The 20,538-nt window shown below is 39.8% G+C and overlaps 1 long non-coding RNA gene across 1 annotated transcript in view; it reads left to right on the top strand.

The window, feature by feature from the left end:
* The window catches only part of LOC126412060 (uncharacterized), a 105,690-nt gene that overhangs the window by 6,079 nt on the left and 79,073 nt on the right, over positions 1 to 20,538 (top strand). Inside the window, exons 2-3 of the long non-coding RNA XR_007575220.1 lie at positions 5,073 to 5,223; positions 5,369 to 5,472. This is a non-coding gene — a long non-coding RNA (uncharacterized LOC126412060). The remainder of the gene's footprint in view (positions 1 to 5,072; positions 5,224 to 5,368; positions 5,473 to 20,538) is intronic.

Here is a 20,538-nt window from a genome sequence, read left to right as displayed (position 1 = left end):
TTGCAGACATTTGACGTAGTCTCTGGTATGTTACAGAAAATCTGTAATTTGTGCTTCTGTGAGCATAACATAATTAAATTAACTTGTATATATGAAATTCATAGCAGCATCAGTTACAGTAATCAGCCTATGAGGACGACTGTGAAGGAAATTGGAGAAAGATGGAGTTTCATTTCAAATCCGACACACCAAAATAGAAAAAAAATATTTTATTGAAGAACGTTCTTACATACCTGTGAAAATTTGTTTACACAGATGATGAATGTAAATATTACATTATAAAGCTTTTTGTAAACCCTCAACAGATTAACAGAAGGAAATGAAAATTTGATTCTATTGGATGAGTTTTATAATGATTTTTACAAAGAATTCAAAACAGAACACATTTACAGAAACTCTTGTTAACTTTCAACCTGAAACCTACTGTAGAAATAACAACAGACCCCACAAAAATGATATATATGCTCTTGAAATGCAGCACAGAAATGACAAACACAGGCTTTTGGACCTGTACAGCCTAGAATCTAAATATTGCTTACTAAGGAGAAGAAGAGTAGCAGAAGCCAACTGTAAATAAGTTTCAGTCTTACCTGAGAAAAGAAAATAGTAATGAATGCAGAATGCAAGTAATTTACTATAGGTAAGATGGCGTAAGAAGATCCTCGACAGCTTACAACACTGTTGCCAGCTTTCAGCTGTGAATTGCTGATGGCTGCAGGTGAAATCAGTAGATATCTACAGAGCTGCGACAACACTGAGGTGCTGCCATAGAGACATTCACAAAGTCGTGTTATGTTACTGGCTTAGGAAGACTCGCAAAGCTGCCATGCCCAGCCCACTGCAACTGTCAGGCATGAGTTACACCTGCCTCCTGTTGAGTGATGCCCCACCTGGTTGTACAATACCAATAATTCTGTATAATGTTATAACCTTCTATGGTCTAGAATGGCATGTCTCAGCCAATTTTCAAGCTTCTATATCACCATATTATGAAAACTTCATGTTATAATTTTCAGTTAATTACAGGGAAACTATCAAATGGATTGATCTTATGTTTTGTAAGTATAATTCTCTAAACATTGTGGAACTTGAAAATGAAGTATAACTGATATCTTGTTACTCAACCCAAAATTATTAGAAAATATTGTACAATATGATTGATATGCAGAAGGAGTGTAGGGTCTGACCAGGATATTGCAGAGATTTGGGAGGTAGGGGCACAGGGAAACAAAATTGTATACAAGGTAATTTGGGCAATATATCAGTCAGAATGTATCTCATTTTCTGGGCGAGAATTTAGGAAGTCATAATCCTTTTAAAATAGCTGATTAATACATTCAAGAACAGATAGTATGGAGTGACAAGAAATTTACTCCAAAGTTTTTTTTTTTGGAGGGATCACCAGCTCTGTGATTGAATGTGATTGCCCAGGAAAGTTGCTTTTGAACGAGAGTAGTGGGATGATTATGAACAGTGAAGACTTAGGTGAGAATGGTAGTGTACTGTTGTAAAAAGTCTTCATCTGAACAAATATGTTTGCCTCAAATGCCATGGGTGTACGGGAGGAAACATTTGACATGAAAATATGGCAAATGTCAAAATTTAAGCAGTAGTGCAGTTGTTCATTTGTGGGTTTAATGTAAACAGAAGTGTATATCTCAGTAAGGATGAGGTTGTCATAAAGAAAAGTGTCATGAGACATGGAATAAGACCAAGTGAAATTTAAGTGGGAGAATATGCTTCGAGATTTCGAAAATTTTAACAGGTCTACCTCACTATGAGTCGATATGGCAAAGATGTCATCAATGTAGCTGTGGCAGCATCAATTGATGAGATCAACATCGAGCACCAATTGATAATAGAAACAATGAACAAGTGTTTATGCTTATACAAATTGTTATCTTTGTCTTTCTGTTTTCCTGTATGACATGGTGTGGTATATCTGTGATGTTAAGCACTCTGTGACTATTTTATATGTAATCACTTCAATAACCGGTCTAATTCATGACAACAGCATCTGAATATTCTCCTGCATACTCACCACTGCCAAATGCCCACATACCTAAACCAGAACAGGGGCTGAAGATTTATGGATCACAGGGAAGCACCCTCCAAGAGACCCATGGAAAGGCTGACTCAGGAAGGAACCATCCTGTTAGCTGTGGCCATACCCATGATCTGTTTATATGTCTGCCCCTGATTTGGTTTAGACACATTGATGATATCTTTGCCAAACAGGCTCATAGTGAGGGCTGACCTGCTGAAATTTTTAGAATCTCCTAATTAAATTTCACATGGTTCTATTCCAAATCTCATGCCACCATCCATGATGTTGACCGCACCTTCACTGAGGATCAACTACATATTTATGTTCACATTAAACATACAAACACTAGTACTTCAATTTTACAGTTGTCATCTTTTCTTTGTCATCAGACATTCTGTCCCATGAAGCATTGGCATTTGTTCAGATGCAGATCCTTCATAGCAACACACCACCATTCTCAACTCTGCCTTCCCTGTAAATAATTGTTTCACAAACTCAGTTCAATAGCCGATTTCTCAGGCCACGAAAACCAATCCTGGTACTCCAAAAAACAACTTAGGAATACATCTCTTGTTACTCAGTACCATCCTGGTCTTGAAACTGTTAATTAGCTACTTGACAGGGCCATGACTTACTAAAATCCTGCCCTGACATGAGGTCCATTCTGTCTGATATTTTGCCCTCTTCATCTAGAACAGCTTGTTGTTGCCCTCTAATATCTGCAATATCTTGATTAGACACCATTATCCTTTTGCACCAATTTTCCTACTCTAATGCTCCTACCCCTGAACCATCCCCATTGTAAGACTTGTCCAATGCATCCTCCGGTGAGATCTTGACATGTGGAATAATCGGGTCTACTGCTGGATGTTTGTGTCGCTCTGGCACAATATTTCGGCCATGTAACTCATTACCTTCTTCAGGTGCTACCTGAGTCTCAGGTAGCACCTGAAGAATGCAACGAGTTACGTGGCCGAAATATTGTGCCAGAATGACACAAACATCCAGCAGTAGATCCGATTATTCCACACATCCTCCTATAACTGGTGAAACATGTACTATCAGTGCAAGAGCCACCTGTGAAATAATAAGTCATGTACCAACTTTTACGTAAATAGTGTTCAACCTTTTACGTTGGGCACGGCTACCTTCAAGTTATCATTAAGACTGAATGGGCATAGGCAGAGGGTGAATAATGTCAACACTCAGAATTCTGTTGAAGAATAAACTCTACAGCATGACAATCATGATGTCAGTGCCTGTTTCACTACACATGGCATTTGCCTTCTCCCTCCTGACACCAGTTTTTCAGAACTTTGCAGATGGGAACTTCCTGTACTACATGTGCTTGGTTCTTGGAAACCACTTGACCTATATGTACAATAATTTATGTTGTCTCAGCATTGTTTTTCAGTAACTATTCCTTTTCTTTGCTCCCTTTTATCTTTTATTTTCTTACTGATTGGTGTCCTTATGCGAGCTGACACAACAAGATAAGGCTCCAGATAGACACAAAACAAGACTCACTTTATTCTGAATGACTGTTGCTAGAACTGGATGACAAAATGACAAGAAGGAGAGTAATATATCTGGAGCAAACCACAATTAGTGTGGAGTTTTGACTGTACAGTTTGCAAGTCAAGGTAAACCATGCCTAGAATGGCTGTCCGAGTTTAATGTAGAAAAGCCAGTGAACCAGCGATCACCAAATTGTGGTGCCTGAGTCCTGAGAGACTGAGGTTGGCAGCAGAGGTTCATTGTTGACTGGCAGGCTGCCCCTAGAAGCTGCAAAAGTGGAGGTGTCCATAATGGTGTCAATGAACCGCAGACATCAAGTCCGAGTGCCAGAGTCTGCAGGGACCATAATCAGTGAGATGGAGGCTTGTTATTGATTGGCTGGCTGCTCATGGGGACAGCACAGGCAAAGTTGTCCTGGATTGGTGATTGGAAGTTGTTCTTGGTTTGTTGGCTGGAGACTTCACCTAGGTTTGGCTGTGAAATCCAAACTGCTGTGTCAGGGCCACATGGTAGCCTAAATATTGTGCTGGCAGTGGAATACAACATGGGCTACTTGTGGGCACTTGACATTGTGGATACATAAGGAAAAGACAGACTGCTTCTCAGTGTAAAGATGACTTGTTGAGTTGCAGACAGCCCCAATAAAAATATGGCCTTCTTTAGAAAAGGAAACATGCACACATCCATTCACACAAGCAAGCACACATCACACACACATGACTGCTATCTCTAGCAGCTTGGACCAGAAAGCAACTATCACTGACTCTATGTCCATTCATTCTCTTCTTTCCTCTGTTTATTCACTGCCTTCCAAGCCTCACATACTTCTGAGCCACATTGTATCAATGATCCCATACATGCACAACATATGGCTACATGACAGTGCAGATTGTTGATGCAGCATCTGATGCCCCAAATTCTTCCCATCGATAATTATAATAATTCCTAGTGATCCTACTTCCTCCCTCATCCTTGTGTATTTTTGCATCTTATTTTCCACAACTACGAGTGCCACTTCTACATGACAGTTTCATTTCAGCCCAAACTGCGGGAGATGGCAGTGGCCATGTGTGTGTGTGTGTGTGTGTGTGTGTGTGTGTGAGAGAGAGAGGTGGCCATGTGTGTGTGTGTGGTGTGTGTGTGTGTGTGTGTGTGAGGTGTCCTCTCTTGAGTGAATGTGTGTGTGTGTGTGTTTCCTTTTCTGAAGAAGACTTTGGCCAAAAGCTAAATGTGTAACTGTCTTCTCATTGTGTTGATCTGCAACTCAGTTTGTTATCCTTATGGTGAGTAGCAATCTATCTTTTCCTTATATTTTTGACATTCTAACCTGGAGTTTCCATGGTTTGACACAGTGGAAACATGTTATGCCTTGATCGCCTTGCTTTCTAGTGGTGATGCAGACATTGCCTATTGGTGAAACAGGCATCACTGTTCACAGAGGTAGCTGCTAGAGTTGCCCATGAAAACACACTGGGTTGATGTTTTCACCTGGGACCTTTTTTGTTAGGTTATTGAAGACATAGTGGGTGCTTCAGCAACCCTCTGGACCAGCCTGTTATGTTGGTGGACTACATGTGTGGCTACAGCAGCAGAAGCCACTAGATCTGGAAGCTCTCATGTCTCCACACTTTTTATGTATTTTTTCATGCTGCTGATTGGTGAGTAGATTTTTTTATTTATCCATGTTATATTTTCAAATGCTGACAATTTTTGAAACTTCCTGGCAGATTAAAACTGTGTGCTAGACTGAAACTTGAACTTGGGACCCTTGCCTTGTCAATAGAAACATTGATTCTCTTGTAGGATTCTACTTCTGAAGGACAATGGTGTAGAATTTAGCTGACAGACACAATAACAGTGTGCAAGGGAGTTTTGCAAAAGGAAAAGTCTTTGACAATCATCAGATGGTGAGCAATACTGTACACAATCTGCATGACTGGTGGGTGCAACAGTTAAAAGTAGCACTTACTGGAAAATGTTAAGACATTGCTAGTTGCAGCCTATATGAGAAGTTTTTTTCTGTTTTTCTTTCTTGCTTTCTTTCTTTTCTCATAGTTGACATGAATTTCTGGTGATATATCATATTGTTTATTTTGTTCTGTAATGTAATGAGTAATTGTTTGTTGAAAGTAATAATATGCGACTGATATTACCTCCATTTTGGACATTGGTAATTAGGTTTTCTTGTCTGTTGAATATGTAAAATATTTTGTTTCTTCATTTTTCATTTATTGCATTAATTTTGATTGGAATGAATTTGTAAAGTTAAATGTATACTGAGATATTGTATGAGCAGAGCAAGAGTGACCAGAATATTGATTGTGGGGGTCAAGCAGTGTGAGTAGAGCATGTGTTGCACTCATGTTTTGTAGTGTGAAGGCAGAAGGAAGTTAAAAGTGTGCTGACTATGTCATGTCGTGAAACAATCGGTGGGAATGAAGCTGATTAATGATGAGATGCATTTCTGCTCCTTCCTGTAATGGAATGTAAAAACATTTAAAGTGGACAGAGAAGTTAGACTGTGTAAAAACACTAAATGAACTGTGTCGGGTAAGTACAACAATGTAGCTGTGGATAGATGACATTGTAGTTACAATGTTCTGGAAAGAACTATGTTCGCTGTGACTGTCGTGTGCATTTTAAATACTTTATTGTTTCAATGCATATTCACACTGTTGCTGACTACTATGTGCATGAACTGTTAATTGTGCCACAGGCGTATAGAAACTGTTCATTATGAGTATGCATGTTAGAACCAGCCGTGGCCAGTTCATGGTCAATTTAGTGGTGTGGTAAACGAACAGACTGTAATTCCACAATTGAAATAACTTTAAAACCCTCTACTAAACTGTGTTACTTCAGTGTTGTGCATGAGAGACATAACAAATCGCTCGTACAAAGCTGAATGTTGGCAACAACTGTAACAATGTCCAACTATCCACTGGCCTATAATATGCAACTGACGAAATCGTGGCTGAGTGGACAGTAAAATTCCACATGAGATAAATCATTTGCAGCATCTACATACGAAAGAGCTGATTTCAACACGCTGCCTGCAACAATAAGCTGCTGATGACATTGCACTTCACCGCCTGCATCATAACGGATAAGGATAACTGCTTTAGCTCTTGTTAAAGACTAAAAAAACTATTAAAATTGTGAACTGCCTATTTTGAATGAAAATAATCTTTAATTTGCTTCTTTTGTAACATAACATTTATGTTAGTGAAATTTTGTTATTAATGTAGACATTGCTGACCTCCATCAGTGTAGTTGTTTCCAATCCTATGCCTATTTCTCTCATTCATAATTTTAGTGCTTCTGCCACCACCTGCTATTTTAAGTATCTTTTGGGTGAGAATGAAACATGTGTGCACCATAATTTCCGTGAGGAAATTTAATTTGCTGTTATGTAGGCATTGTATTTGTTCAAATTGTGACATCCTTTATTAGTCGGAATGTAACAGCCAATGACAGCAGAGCTGCTTACACCTGACTGGTGCAATATATGCAGACTGAGCACTGTGTTTTCACTTAGAAGTAATTGACCTACTGCCACGTCATCATAACCATATATGCATGCAGTTGTACTGTACTTAACTGTGTACGCATAAACTTTTGTTTGCAGAAATCAGAGAGTATTTTTTTCCACACCACATTAGATTTGCAATGAGCAGGATTGACTCAGTGTTTTATGGTAGTTTGACGAAAATTTAGTGGTAGGACTGAGTCACAATCACTACATACGGCTTGATTCATACCTGAACTAGATAACATAACAGGTTAGGTCTTAATTTTGTTAGTCATTTGTAGCTGGGTCGCTACACACTCCATACACGAGTCACCCTCATAACCAAATTTTTCTTCAGAAATCTTTTGTTGATGCATTCTCAATATTTGCATTTCTTCCTCTGTCACAGCCTGTAGATAATTCCTAAGAGAAAAGCTTATGGATGCAGTTGCTGGTTACTTTTCTCAGTATTGCAAAGAACAAAATGTAAAGAATTCAGCTGTTAACTTGGTTCTGATAGCATATATTTTGACATTTTGACATCTTTGGGACAATCTCTCCTTGATCACTGAAAGGGATCATGCTCTTTTCAAGAAGGGTAAAAAATGTACCTATGACTGCCACCAAAATGGGAAAATGGTCGATAGTCTCTGCGTCAGGCATAAGGAAATGCAGCTATTCTTGACAAATCTCGACAAGGATGTTTTCTCGGGTTATCTCCTGTGTCAAGGTGTCATTCTGCAGCAACATTTTGATAAATTTTCAATGCGTCATCTTTAGATGAAGTGTTGGATTAATGTGGATTGTGTGTCTTTATAATCGGTGGACCAAAGGCTCCTCTGTCTCGTCTGCAACAGGCATGCCAGTCATTCACCTCCAGAAGGGGAATCATGTACAGTGATGGGGATAGCCATGGACAGTGGTGGTGGAGTAGGGGGGGGGGGGGAATTCACAATTTGCTGGAGGGTCTAGGCATCATGTACTGGCACTGTGTGTCTGTTCCATCTGCTACCTTCATCACCTTCACATAAGAGCACTCTTGGTGTAATCTTGCAACCACCGCAACATGTGCGGAGGTCAACTGGAAACCACTATCCCAGTTGACAAGGACATCGTGGACCCATTATCTCCACTGTCTCTTCGATGATCAAGTCCCAGAACCTGTTTCCATGGCTGTGCACCTTGATCTGTTCAAAGTTAAATATATGACCTTTGTTGAGGCCAAGCCAAGCCAACACTTCTCACATTTTCTAAGTGGCACTGCAAAGTGCAATGCTGCATCTGGCCAATGTATTGTTAACACATTCACAGCCGGCCGTGGTGGCCAAGCGGTTAAAGGCGCTATAGTCTGGAACCGCGCGACCGCTACGGTCGCAGGTTCGAATCCTGCCTCGGGCATGGATGTGTGTGATGTCCTTAGGTTAGTTAGGTTTAAGTAGTTCTAAGTTCTAGGGGACTGATGACCTTAGAAGTTAAGTCCCATAGTGCTCAGAGCCATTTGAACCATAACACATTCACAACTGATGCTATAGACTCCAGGTGCCTGTAGTCCTAATTCGTCTTTCACTGAGGCAAGAACATTTTTGATTTTAGCTGTTGAATGGATAATGATTCTGATTTTAGTCTCCTCCAAAATCATGGCAATCTTGGCTCTGGGTGGTCCAGCATATAGAAGGAATGCCAGATGCTTTGTATCTTCTTCTGGATCACCTACATTCTTCTTCTTGTTTGGCTGGAGAGCATGTCTTATCTGTGTCTTCCAGTAGCCATTCCTGTGAAAGATTTCCCGAAGCTACGGGAATTTAGGTACAGGTCCATGTGCATCTTTTTTTCTGTAGAGAGAATGTCTCAGTGTGCCATCAGTTTTCTCCTTTATCGGGATATTGAGGAAAGGTAGGCATCTACCTCCATAGTGAACTTTATATTCTCCTGGCCAAACCATGAATATGTCATTCACGTACTGGCAGAACACATCTGGTTTCAGGAATGCAGTTTCAAGAGCGATTTCCTTGAAGTGAATTGTGATGCCTGGCACCAGGGGGGATCTTGTGGCAACTCCATGTAACTGTTGGTAGAACTTTCCACCACAATGGAAATAGGTGGTAGTGAGTGTGTGGTGGAACACTTCTACAGTGTCATGGGGAAAGTGGCTCCCCAGAATGTCAAGGAATCATCTAGGGGTACCTGTGTGAAAGGAAACATGACAGCCAAGCTGACCAGGAGGTCACCCCTGTCCAGATACATTTCTTGAAGCACCTTCACAGACTCCATTGATTTTTTGACATGGTGTGAACAGTGACCCATAAGAGCCTTTAGTAGTTGGACTTAGTGGAACTCCCTTCTTGTGTATCGCTGGGAGGCCATACAACTGTGGTGATAACAGTGCTCTGGAGGACATGCCTCTGACCATATTCTTGTCCATTCCTGAGTTGTGGAGAGGTGAAATGGTCTTCCTTGTCGTCACTGTTGTAGGATCCTTTTCTACTTGCTTGTAGGATGGATCTTGTAATTGCGTCACACATCACAATCTTCTCCCAGTAACCAACTGATTGTAGCAGTACCATTACATTGCCTTTATCAACTACTAGGATGACTGTGTCTTCATCTTTTCAGAGGTAACATATTGCCCTGTGTTCTGCCAGAGAGATGTTAGTTTTCAATATTTTTGCTTTGTCAAGGATCCTGCGGGTCTCTCTCCTCACCTCTTTGGTAGTATCAGAGGGTAGTTGCATGTTCAATGCTGCATTCCTTCCTTATGCTGGACCACCTATGGCCAAGACTGCCAGGATTTTGGAGAAAAATATCAGAACCATTTTCTGTTTATCAGCTAAAGTCAGAAATATGCTCAGCTCAGTGGAAGACAAATTAGGACTAAGACACCTGGAGTCTATAGCATCAGTTGCAAGAAAACAATACATTGACTAGACACAGCACCACTTAGAACATGTGAGAAGTGTTTGCCTTGGCCAAATGGACAAATCTACAGTTATAGTGCACAGCCTCAGTGAAGGTCATATGTTTAACTTTGAACAGACCAAGGGGCTGTGCTAAGCAAATGGGTTATGGCATTTGATCACCAAAGAGGCAGTGGACGATTACCTTGTCAACTGGGATAGCAGTTTCCAGCTGAGCTCTGCTTGGGTTGCAGCAGTTGCAAGAATATGCCAAGAGTGTTCTCTGATGTCAAGGTGATGAAGGCAGCAGATGGAATAGATAGGTAGCACCAGGACATGATGCCTGGACCCTCCAGCACACTGTGAGTTCGCACCCACCACTGTCCACAGCTCTCCGTGCTACTGTCCGTGACACTCCATCTCGAGGCCCACAATTGGCACAGACATTGCAGATGAGGCAGAGGAACCTTTGGTCCAGTAGCTATCAAGGCACACAATGATCAGGAACCCGACACTTTGCCTGCAGATGATGAGTAGAAAACTTCTCAAAATGTTGCCACAGAACAATGCCTTGACTCAGATGGAAACTTCATCATCTAGGGCAAGTATTTCCTGTATGACCATGGGTTGGAAACAAGCAGGTGGTGAGCTGGAACGAAATTTTCACTCTGCAGTGTAGTGTGTGCTACTATGAAACTTCCTGGCAGATTAAAAATGTATGCCATACTGAGACTCGAACGTGGGACCTTTGCCTTTCATGGGTAAGTGCTCTACCAACTGAGCTACTCAAGCATTACTCACAACCCATCCTCACAGCTTTACTTCTGCCAGAACCTTGTCTTGTACCTTCCAAACTCCACAGATGTTTTCCTGCAAAACTTGCAAGAGTAGCACTCCTAGAAAAAAGGTGAGCTGGTTGTTCAATAGCTGGAGCCTTAGCCGACACAACCTTGGTAAGATCGATTCTGAAGATTCCCTCTCTGGATTAGTAACTATCCCTGTGCTACAGATGCAGCAACAGTGATGCAGCTACAGTGAGAAGTGACAAAGGCAGATCAAAATATATTGTACATATCTTCATCCGTCTAGATTCAATGTACTATTCCTGCGCATTGTTTGAAAGTATTAGTTTGGTTTGAAAGTATTAGTATTTTCTGAAGCATCTCAGGGAATTGTGAAAATATTCTGTTCAAGTGCTTTAAAAGAATAATGAGAAATGCTACAGGGATTTGATCCTCATATAGCATGACATGCCATAGATGCACCTGAAATGCCATAGATGGACAAGGTTTTATTGTTTGATTAATGAGACCAGAATTGTATGACAGCATTTTGGTAGCAGTTTGTCAGATGTAGTGACTTCTAGTACCTAAAGACAAGCCCACAGCCATATCACAGAGTCAGCGATACCAAATTACTCTGAGTTCAAAAACAGTTTTCATATGGTTTCACTAATGGGTCCAGCATTTTGGTATGGCTTAAAGCAAGTAGTAACCCCAGACATTGCAGTACACACAAATGAGAAACAAATTTTGCAAATGCTTGTATTAATGCATCTAACTCTCCAGGATCTTCATCTTGTTCCCAAGTTACTGTAGAATATAAAGAGGATCTCAGTGCAGTACACACATCAATGAATGTCTCACAATAAAATGTCATACAAAGAAAATATATCTCCTTCTTTTGATACTTTCTTGAGAAAAAGAAAAAAAAAATGGTTCTCTATTTCTGTAGTGTAGGTGGCCCCATTTATCCACAGATTTTTTTCTAGTTTGTTCAATAAAGATGTATTATTAGCTCTCAACACTGCAGCAGTACAGAGTATTTTCTGAAGCATCTCAGGGAATTCTGAAAATACTCTGTTCAAGTGCTGTAAAAGAATAATGAGAAATGCTACAGGGATTTGATCCTCATATAGCAAGACATGCCATAGATGCATCTGAAATGCCATAGATGGACAAGATTTTATTATTTGATTAATGAGACCAGAATTGTATGACAGCAGTTTGGTAGCGGTTTGTCAGATGTAGTGACTTCTAGTACCTAAAGACAAGCCCACAGCCATATCACAGAGTCAGCGATACCAAATTACTCTGAGTTCAAAAACAGTTTTCATATGGTTTCACTAATGGGTCCAGCATTTTGGTATGGTTTAGAGCAAGTACTAGACACAGACATTGCAGTATACACGAATGGGAAACAAAGTTTGTTGTTGTTGTTGTTGTTGTTGTTGTTGTTGTGGTCTTCAGTCCTGAGACTGGTTTGATGCAGCTCTCCATGCTACTCTATCGTGTGCAAGCTTCTTCATCTCCCAGTACCTACTGCAACCTACATCCTTCTGAATCTGCTTGGTGTATTCATTTCTTGGTCTCCCTCTACGATTTTTACCCTCCACGCTGCCCTCCAATACGAACTTGGTGATCCCTTGATGCCTCAGAACATGTCCTACCAACTGATCCCTTCTTCTAGTCAAGTTGTGCCACAAACTTCTCTTCTCCCCAATCCTATTCAATACCTCCTCATTAGTTATGTGATCTACCCATCCGATCTTCAGCATTCTTCTGTAGCACCACATTTTGAAAGCTTGTATTCTCTTCTTGTCTAAACTATTTATCGTCCATGTTTCACTTCCATACATGGCTACACTCCATACAAATACTTTCAGAAACGACTTCCTGACACTTAAATCTATACTCGATGTTAAAAAATTTCTCTTCTTCAGAAACGCTTTCCTTCCCATAGCCAGTCTACACTTTATATCCTCTCTACTTTGACCATCATCAGTTATTTTGCTCCCCAAATAGCAAAACTCCTTTACTACTTTAAGTTTGTAAATGCTTGTATTAATGCATCTAACTCTCCAGTTTCTTCATCTTGTTCCCAAGTTACTGTAGAATATAAACAGGATCTCAGTGCAGTACTCACATCAGTGAATGTCTCACAATAAAATGTCAGATACAAAGAAAATATATCTCCTTCTTTTGATGCTTTCTTGAGAAAAAGAAAAAAATGGTTCTCTATTTCTTTAATGTAGATGGCCCGATGTATCCACAGATTTTTTCTAGTTTGTTCAATAAAGATATATTATTAGCTCTCAACATTGCAGCAGTACAGAGGGAGAAAAACATTAATCTTACAAAGATAATGAATAAGTTGGTTGAGTTGATGCATTGTTGTAACTCTGGTTAACTTTCTCTGGATTCTATCAAATCAAGGCCTCCAACAAAATGAGTATGTAAACCTACTCACAATGGTTGCAACTCACATCAGGCATTTACTTACCTGGACTTGAAAGCATCTGACCACATCCCTAAGATTTAAATGAAGGCACATAATCTATGAAAAGAAGAGTGCCCCAGAAAATCACTTTTTATGGATTCAATGTTCAACATGTCATTTTTTTGGATTCAGCATGTGAAAGTTGATGTCCAATGTCAGTTATGAAAAATGCATATCCTTCATGGAAACTTCCCATCACCTTTACAGGATAGGTGTTAGGGACATCTGAAATTGCCCATCAGAAAGTGATTCAAATTACATATTCATGTGATTGCTATGGTGATCATCAGGTTACGTCGTGCAAGAAACTAATCAAATTGAAACACTAATTACCATCTAACATCACCAGTATGCCCACATCAGAGAATGTGAAAACTTAACAAAATACTCATTGACTTTTTAAGAAATTGTAGTGTACAAATATTATTATCAGTTACTATGAGATACATACCACATCTATTAACATAAATTTATCATCAGGTGAATGTAATGAGTTATCTCAAACAAAATCCCAAGAACATTGATCATGTGAAGCCCAACTTTTCTCACACGGCACACTGAAAGCCATGATTCAGGGCAATCACATAGACACAGTATTTCTTGATTTGCAAAAAGCATTTGAGTCAGTATCACATGGATACTTATTGATGAAAATGAGAATGTATTGGGTGCCAAACAAGGTAGTGTCATTAACAGGTGTAGAAATAACTTTAAAAGTGTTCCAAGGAAGTATTTTGGGGACCCTGGCTGTTCATGCTGCATATTTAATGAGGTATCAAATGGTTCAAATGGCTCTGAGCCCCTAGAACTTAGAACTGCTGAAACCTAACTAACCTAAGGACATCACACACAACCATGCCTGACACAGGATTTGAACCTGCAACTGTAGTGGTCGCACGGTACCAGACTGAAGTGCCTATAACCGCTCAGCCACAATGGCCGGCAATGAGGTATCAGATAATGATAATAGTAACTTAAGACTTAATGCAGATGATGCAATTGTTTTGCTGCAGCTTGTGATGTAACAAAATAAAAGTGATGTTGTTATTCAACTGAAAAGTTGGAGTTCGAGATTTCGCTTACTGTTTTATCAATCACAAGTGGTATAAGAATCATGGATTGACCATTGTCATAAAATATTGCATGATGAAATGTGAATAGTCTTTACTTGCAGTTTCTCGTGGCTTGAAGCAGTCACAGCTAGCGTGCTATTGATTAAGAAATTGCATTATCGTCTTTCTAATTACTTCATGATCATAGGTATGATCATACCCGGTTGTGAAGTTATTGTAATGACAAAACAATTTCCTAAGGGACCAGAAAGTTCTTAAAGGCGCAAAAACAACTGTAACATCACACAAAAGGGAAATCAATATTAAAGCTGATGCAAGAAGACGATAAAACAGTTTACTTTTTATCAATGTAACACGCACATTGGACTGCTGATCTTGGTGTCTGTAATCTTAGCAAAATGCATAATTAAAATGAAAATAACACTGAGGAGATGATAGGAATGAGCACTGCTAACTGATTCAATATTTCCAGAACATATATTTATTATAACTAAAACATATATCGTACCTTAAGCTTAGTACTACAATGACGGTAGATTTTGATGTCCGTTTCATGTCCATTGAGCGCTGTTTTATACAGCCATTGTCCTTTTGAGTCACCCGTGCGTCGTCATGATAAGTTATAACAGTTCTTCTTTTTTTTACACGTCACTCAAACTTAGACGTTACTCGTTTTTATACATTTAGTAAAAATTAGATCAGACTGCCACAAATCTGCATCCATCTTACTTAAGAAAAACAGTACAAGTCTTTAGCGCTCAAGGCGTCATTTGTTCTCCAGCGAACAAAATAGTGAAGGATCGCATATCTATCCGTATTTTTCTGTCTATATTGCCACCCAGAGACGACGAATTACATTATTTAGGAAATTCCACTGTCACTATGCGACGCCTTATTATACATTAATCATTCTTTATAAACAAGTATATGCCTTCTGGCTGAAACTATTAACTATTTGCTCTTTTAATGAAGCCAAAAATAGCGAATATCACAAGCTCTCCCTCTAGTCTGTCCTATGTAAGCCTCTTCATCTTTGTGTAACACTGGCAACAGACATTCATTTGTATTCATACCTTGGTCTCCCTCTACAATTTCTACCCCCCCCCCCCCTCCCCCCCTCCACACTTCCTTCCATTGCCAATTTGACAATTGCTTACTGTCTCAGGATATTTCATATCAACTAGCATCTTCTTGTACTCATTTTGTGTTATAAATTTGTTTTTTTCGCCAAATCAATTCAGCATCTCCTCATCTGTTATTCAGTCTAACCATCTAATCTTCAGAATTCTGCTATAACACCACATTTCAAAAGCTTGTAGTCCCTTCTTGGCTTGATTACCTATTGTCCATGTTTCACTTCCATACATGACTATATTGCAAACAAATATCTTCAGAAAATATATCCCGACACTTAAATTTCTATTAGATGTTTATGAATTCCTGTTTTTCAGAAAGGCTTTCCTTGCTATTTCCAGCCTTTCTAATTTATATTTTCTCTACTTTGGCCATTATAAGTTATTTTACTACACAAACAGCAAAACTCATCAATTACTTTGGTGTCTTATTTCCTAGTGTAATTCCCTGTACATTGCCTCATTTAATTCAACTATATTCCATTACCTTTGTTGTACTTTTATTAATACTCATCTAATAGCCTCTGTTCAAGATACTGTCCATTCCATTTAAATTATCTTTCAAGTCCTCAGCCATCTCTGATGGAATTACAATGCCATCAGTAAACTGCAAAGTTTCTTTCTTCTCCCTGAATTTTAATCTCCTTTCCAAATTTCCCCTTGGTTTCCTTCACAACTTGCTCAATCTATAGATTGAATAACATTGGGTTTAAGCTACAACTTTGTCTCATTTTCTTCTCAACTACAGCTTCCCTGTCATGCCTTCAACTCTTACAATTGCAGTCTGGTTTCTCTGCATGTTGTAAATAATCTTTTAGTCCCCATATTTCATCCCTGCTACCTTCAAAATTTCAAAGAGTGTAGCTTAGTCCACATTGTCAAATGATTTTTCTAACTCTGCGAATGCTATAAACCTACTCCCATGAACCATGGACCTTGCCGTTGGTGGGGAGGCTTGTGTGCCTCAGATGGCAACCACAACAGAGGGGTATCTGTTGAGAGACCAGGCAAATGTGTGGTTCCTGAAGAGGGGCAGCAGCCTTTTCAGTAGTTGCAGGGGTAACAGTCTGGATGATTGACTGATCTGGCCTTGCAACACTAACCAAAACGGCCTTGCTGTGCTGGTACTCCGAACGGCTGAAAGCAAGGGGAAACTACAGCCGTAATTTTTCCCGAGGGCATGCAGCTTTACTGTATGGTTAAATGGTGATGGCGCCCTCTTGGGTAAAGTATTCCGGAGGTGAAATAGTCCCCCATTCGGATCTCTGGGTGGGGACTACTCAAAAGGACGTCGTTATCAGGAGAAAGAAAACTGGCGTTCTACGGATCGGAGTGTGGAATGTCAGATCCCTTAATCAGGCAGGTAGGTTAGAAAATTTAAAAAGGGAAATGGATAGGTTGAAGTTAGATATAGTGGGAATTAGTGAAGTTCGGTGGCAGGAGGAACAAGACTTTTGGTCAGGTGAATACAGGGTTATAAATACAAAATCAAATAGGGGTAATGCAGGAGTAGGTTTAATAATAAATAAAAAGAATAGGAATGCGGGTAACTACTACCAACAGCATAGTGAACGCATTATTGTGGCCAAGATAGACATGAAGCCCATGCCTACTACAGTAGTACAAGTTTATATGCCAACTAGCTCTGCAGATGATGAAGAAATTGATGAAATGTATGATGAGATAAAAGAAATTATTCAGGTAGTGAAGGGAGGCGAAAATTTAATAGTCATGGGTGACTGGAATTCGAGAGTAGGAAAAGGGAGAAAAGGAAACATAGTGGGTGAATATGGATTGGGGGACAGAACTGAAAGAGGAAGCCGTCTGGTAGAATTTTGCACAGAGCATAACTTAATCATAGCTAACACTTGGTTCAAGAATCATAAAAGAAGGTTTTATACATGGAAGAATCCTGGAGATACTAGAAGGTATCAGATAGATTATTTAATGGTAAGACAGAGATTTAGGAACCAGGTTTTAAATTGTAAGACATTTCCAGGGGCAGATGTAGACTCTGACCACAATCTATTGGTTATGAACTGTAGATTGAAACTGAAGAAACTGCAAATAGGTGGGAATTTAAGGAAATGGGACCTGGATAAACTGAAAGAACCAGAGGTTGTACAGAGTTTCAGGGAGAGCATAAGGGAACAATTGACAGGAATGGGGGAAAGAAATACAGTAGAAGAAGAATGGGTAGCTCTGAGGGATGAAATAGTGAAGGCAGCAGAGGATCAGTTAAGTAAAAACACGAGGGCTAGTAGAAATCCTTGGGTAACAGAAGAAATATTGAATTTAATTGATGAAAGGAGAAAATATAAAAATGCAGTGAATGAATCAGGCAAAAAGGAATACAAACGTCCCAAAAATGAGATCGACAGGAAGTGCAAAATGGCTAAGCAGGGATGGCTAGAGGACAAATGTAAGGATGTAGAGGCTTGTCTCACTAGGGGTAAGATAGATACTGCCTACAGGAAAATTAAAGAGACCTTTGGACAGAAGAGAACCACTTGTACGAATATCAAGAGCTCAGATGGCAACCCAGTTCTAAGCAGAGAAGGGAAAGCAGAAAGGTGGAAGGAGTATATAGAGGGTTTATACAAGGGCGATGTACTTGAGGACAATATTATGGAAATGGAAGAGGATGTAGATGAAGATGAAATGGGAGATATGATACTGCGTGAAGAGTTTGACAGAGCACTGAAAGACCTGAGTCGAAACAAGGCCCCGGGAGTAGACAACATTCCATTAGAACTACTGAAGGCCTTGGGAGAGCCAGTCCTGACAAAACTCTACCATCTGGTGAGCAAGACGCATGAGACAGGCGAAATACCCTCAAACTTCAAGAAGAATATAATAATTCCAATCCCAAAGAAAGCAGGTGTTGACAGATGTGAAAATTACCGAACTACCAGTTTAATAAGTCACAGCTGCAAAATACTAACGCGAATTCTTTACAGACGAATGGAAAAACTGGTAGAAGCGGACCTCGGGGAAGATCAGTTTGGATTCCGTAGAAATGTTGGAACACGTGAGGCAATACTAACCTTACGACTTATCTTAGAAGAAAGATTAAGAAAAGGCAAACCTACGTTTCTAGCATTTGTAGACTTAGAGAAAGCTTTTGACAATGTTGACTGGAATACTCTGTTTCACATTCTAAAGGTGGCAGGGGTAAAATACAGGGAGCGAAAGGCTATTTACAATTTGTACAGAAACCAGATGGCAGTTATAAGAGTCGAGGGCGATGAAAGGGAAGCAGCGGCTGGGAAGGGAGTAAGACAGGGTTGTAGCCTGTCCCCGATGTTATTCAGTCTGTATATTGAGCAAGCAGTAAAGGAAACAAAAGAAAAATTCAGATCAGGTATTAAAGTCCACGGAGAAGAAATAAAAACATTGAGGTTCGCAGATGACATTGTAATTCTGTCAGAGACAGTAAAGGACTTGGGAGAGCTGTTGAACGGAATGGACAGTGTCTTGAAAGGAGGATATAAGATGAACATCAACAAAAGCAAAACGAGGATAATGGAATGTAGTCAAATTAAGTCAGGTGTTGCTGAGGGAATCAGATTAGGAAATGAGACACTTAAAGTAGTAAAGGAGTTTTGCTATTTGGGGAGCAAAATAACTGATGATGGTCGAAGTAGAGAGGATATAAAATGTAGACTGGCAATGGCAAGGAAAGCCTTTCTGAAGAAGAGAAATTTGTTAACACCGAGTATAGATTTAAGTGTCAGGAAGTCATTTTTGAAAGTATTTGTATGGAGTGTAGCCATGTATGGAAGTGAAACATGGACGATAAATAGTTTGGACATGAAGAGAATAGAAACTTTCGAAATGTGGTACTACAGAAAAATGCTGAAGATTAGATGGGAGGATCACATAACTAATGAGGAGGTATTGAATAGAATTGGGGAGAACAGGAGTTTGTGGCACAACTTGACAAGAAGAAGGGACCGGTTGGTAGGACATGTTCTGAGGCATCAGGGGATCACAAATTTAGCATTGGAGGGCAGCGTGGAGGGTAAAATCATAGAGGGAGACCAAGATATGAATACACTAAGCAGATTCAGAAGGATGTAGGTTGCAGTGGGTACTGGGAGATGAAGAAGCTTGCATAGGATAGAGTAGCATGGAGAGCTGCATCAAACCAGTCGCAAGACTGAAGACAACAACAACAACATCTTTTAAAGCAGCTCATGGGGTCAGTATTGCCTCACATGTTCCTACATTTCTCTGGAACTAAATTGATCCTCTCCAAGGTCAGCTTCCATTAGTTTTTCCATTCTTCTCTTAATAACTCGTGTCCAGATTTTGAAACTATGACTTATTAAACTAATGGTAAAATAGTATCAGCACCTGCCATCTTTGCAATAGGCATTTTTACATTCTGGTTGAAGTCTGAGTGTATTTGATCTGTTAAATGTATTGTCCATACAAGGAGGAATAGTTTTGCTATGGCTGGCTCTCCCAAGGATCTCAATATTTGTGAGGGAATGTTATCTACTTCATGGGTAATGTTTTGACATAGTATGTAACTGGGTTATGTAAACTCATTAATATATATTTGAAATTTTAAAGCTTGTACATGATTTGACTGGAACTTATTGCTAATGTATACTATGTGATCAAAAGAATCCGGACACTTGGCTGAAAATGACTTACAATTTTGTGACGCCCCCTTTTGGTAATGCTGAAATTCAGTATGGTGTTGGTCCACCCTTAGCTTTGATGACAACTTCCACACTCACAGGCACACATTCAGTTAGGTGCTGGAAGGTTTCTTGGGGAATGGCAGCCCATTTTTCAGGGAGTGCTGCACTGAGGAGAGGTATCAATACCGGTCGGTGAGGCCTGCTATGAAGTCAGTGTTCCAAAACATCCCAAAGGTGTTCTATAGGTTTCAGGTCAGGACCCTGTGCAGGCCAGTCCATTACAGGGATATTATTGTCATGTAACCACTCCACCACAGGCCATGCATTATGAACAGGTGCTCAATCATTTTGAAAGATGCAGTCACCATTCCTGAATTCCTCTTCAACAGAGGGAAGCAAGAAGGTGCTTAAAACATCAATGTAGGCCT

The sequence above is a fragment of the Schistocerca serialis genome, chromosome 7, assembly GCF_023864345.2.
Source record: "Schistocerca serialis cubense isolate TAMUIC-IGC-003099 chromosome 7, iqSchSeri2.2, whole genome shotgun sequence".
NCBI classification, from domain to species: Eukaryota; Metazoa; Arthropoda; class Insecta; order Orthoptera; family Acrididae; genus Schistocerca; species Schistocerca serialis.
The sequence above is the reverse complement of the archived record's forward strand: the minus strand, read 5'-3'. Positions and strand labels throughout refer to the sequence as shown.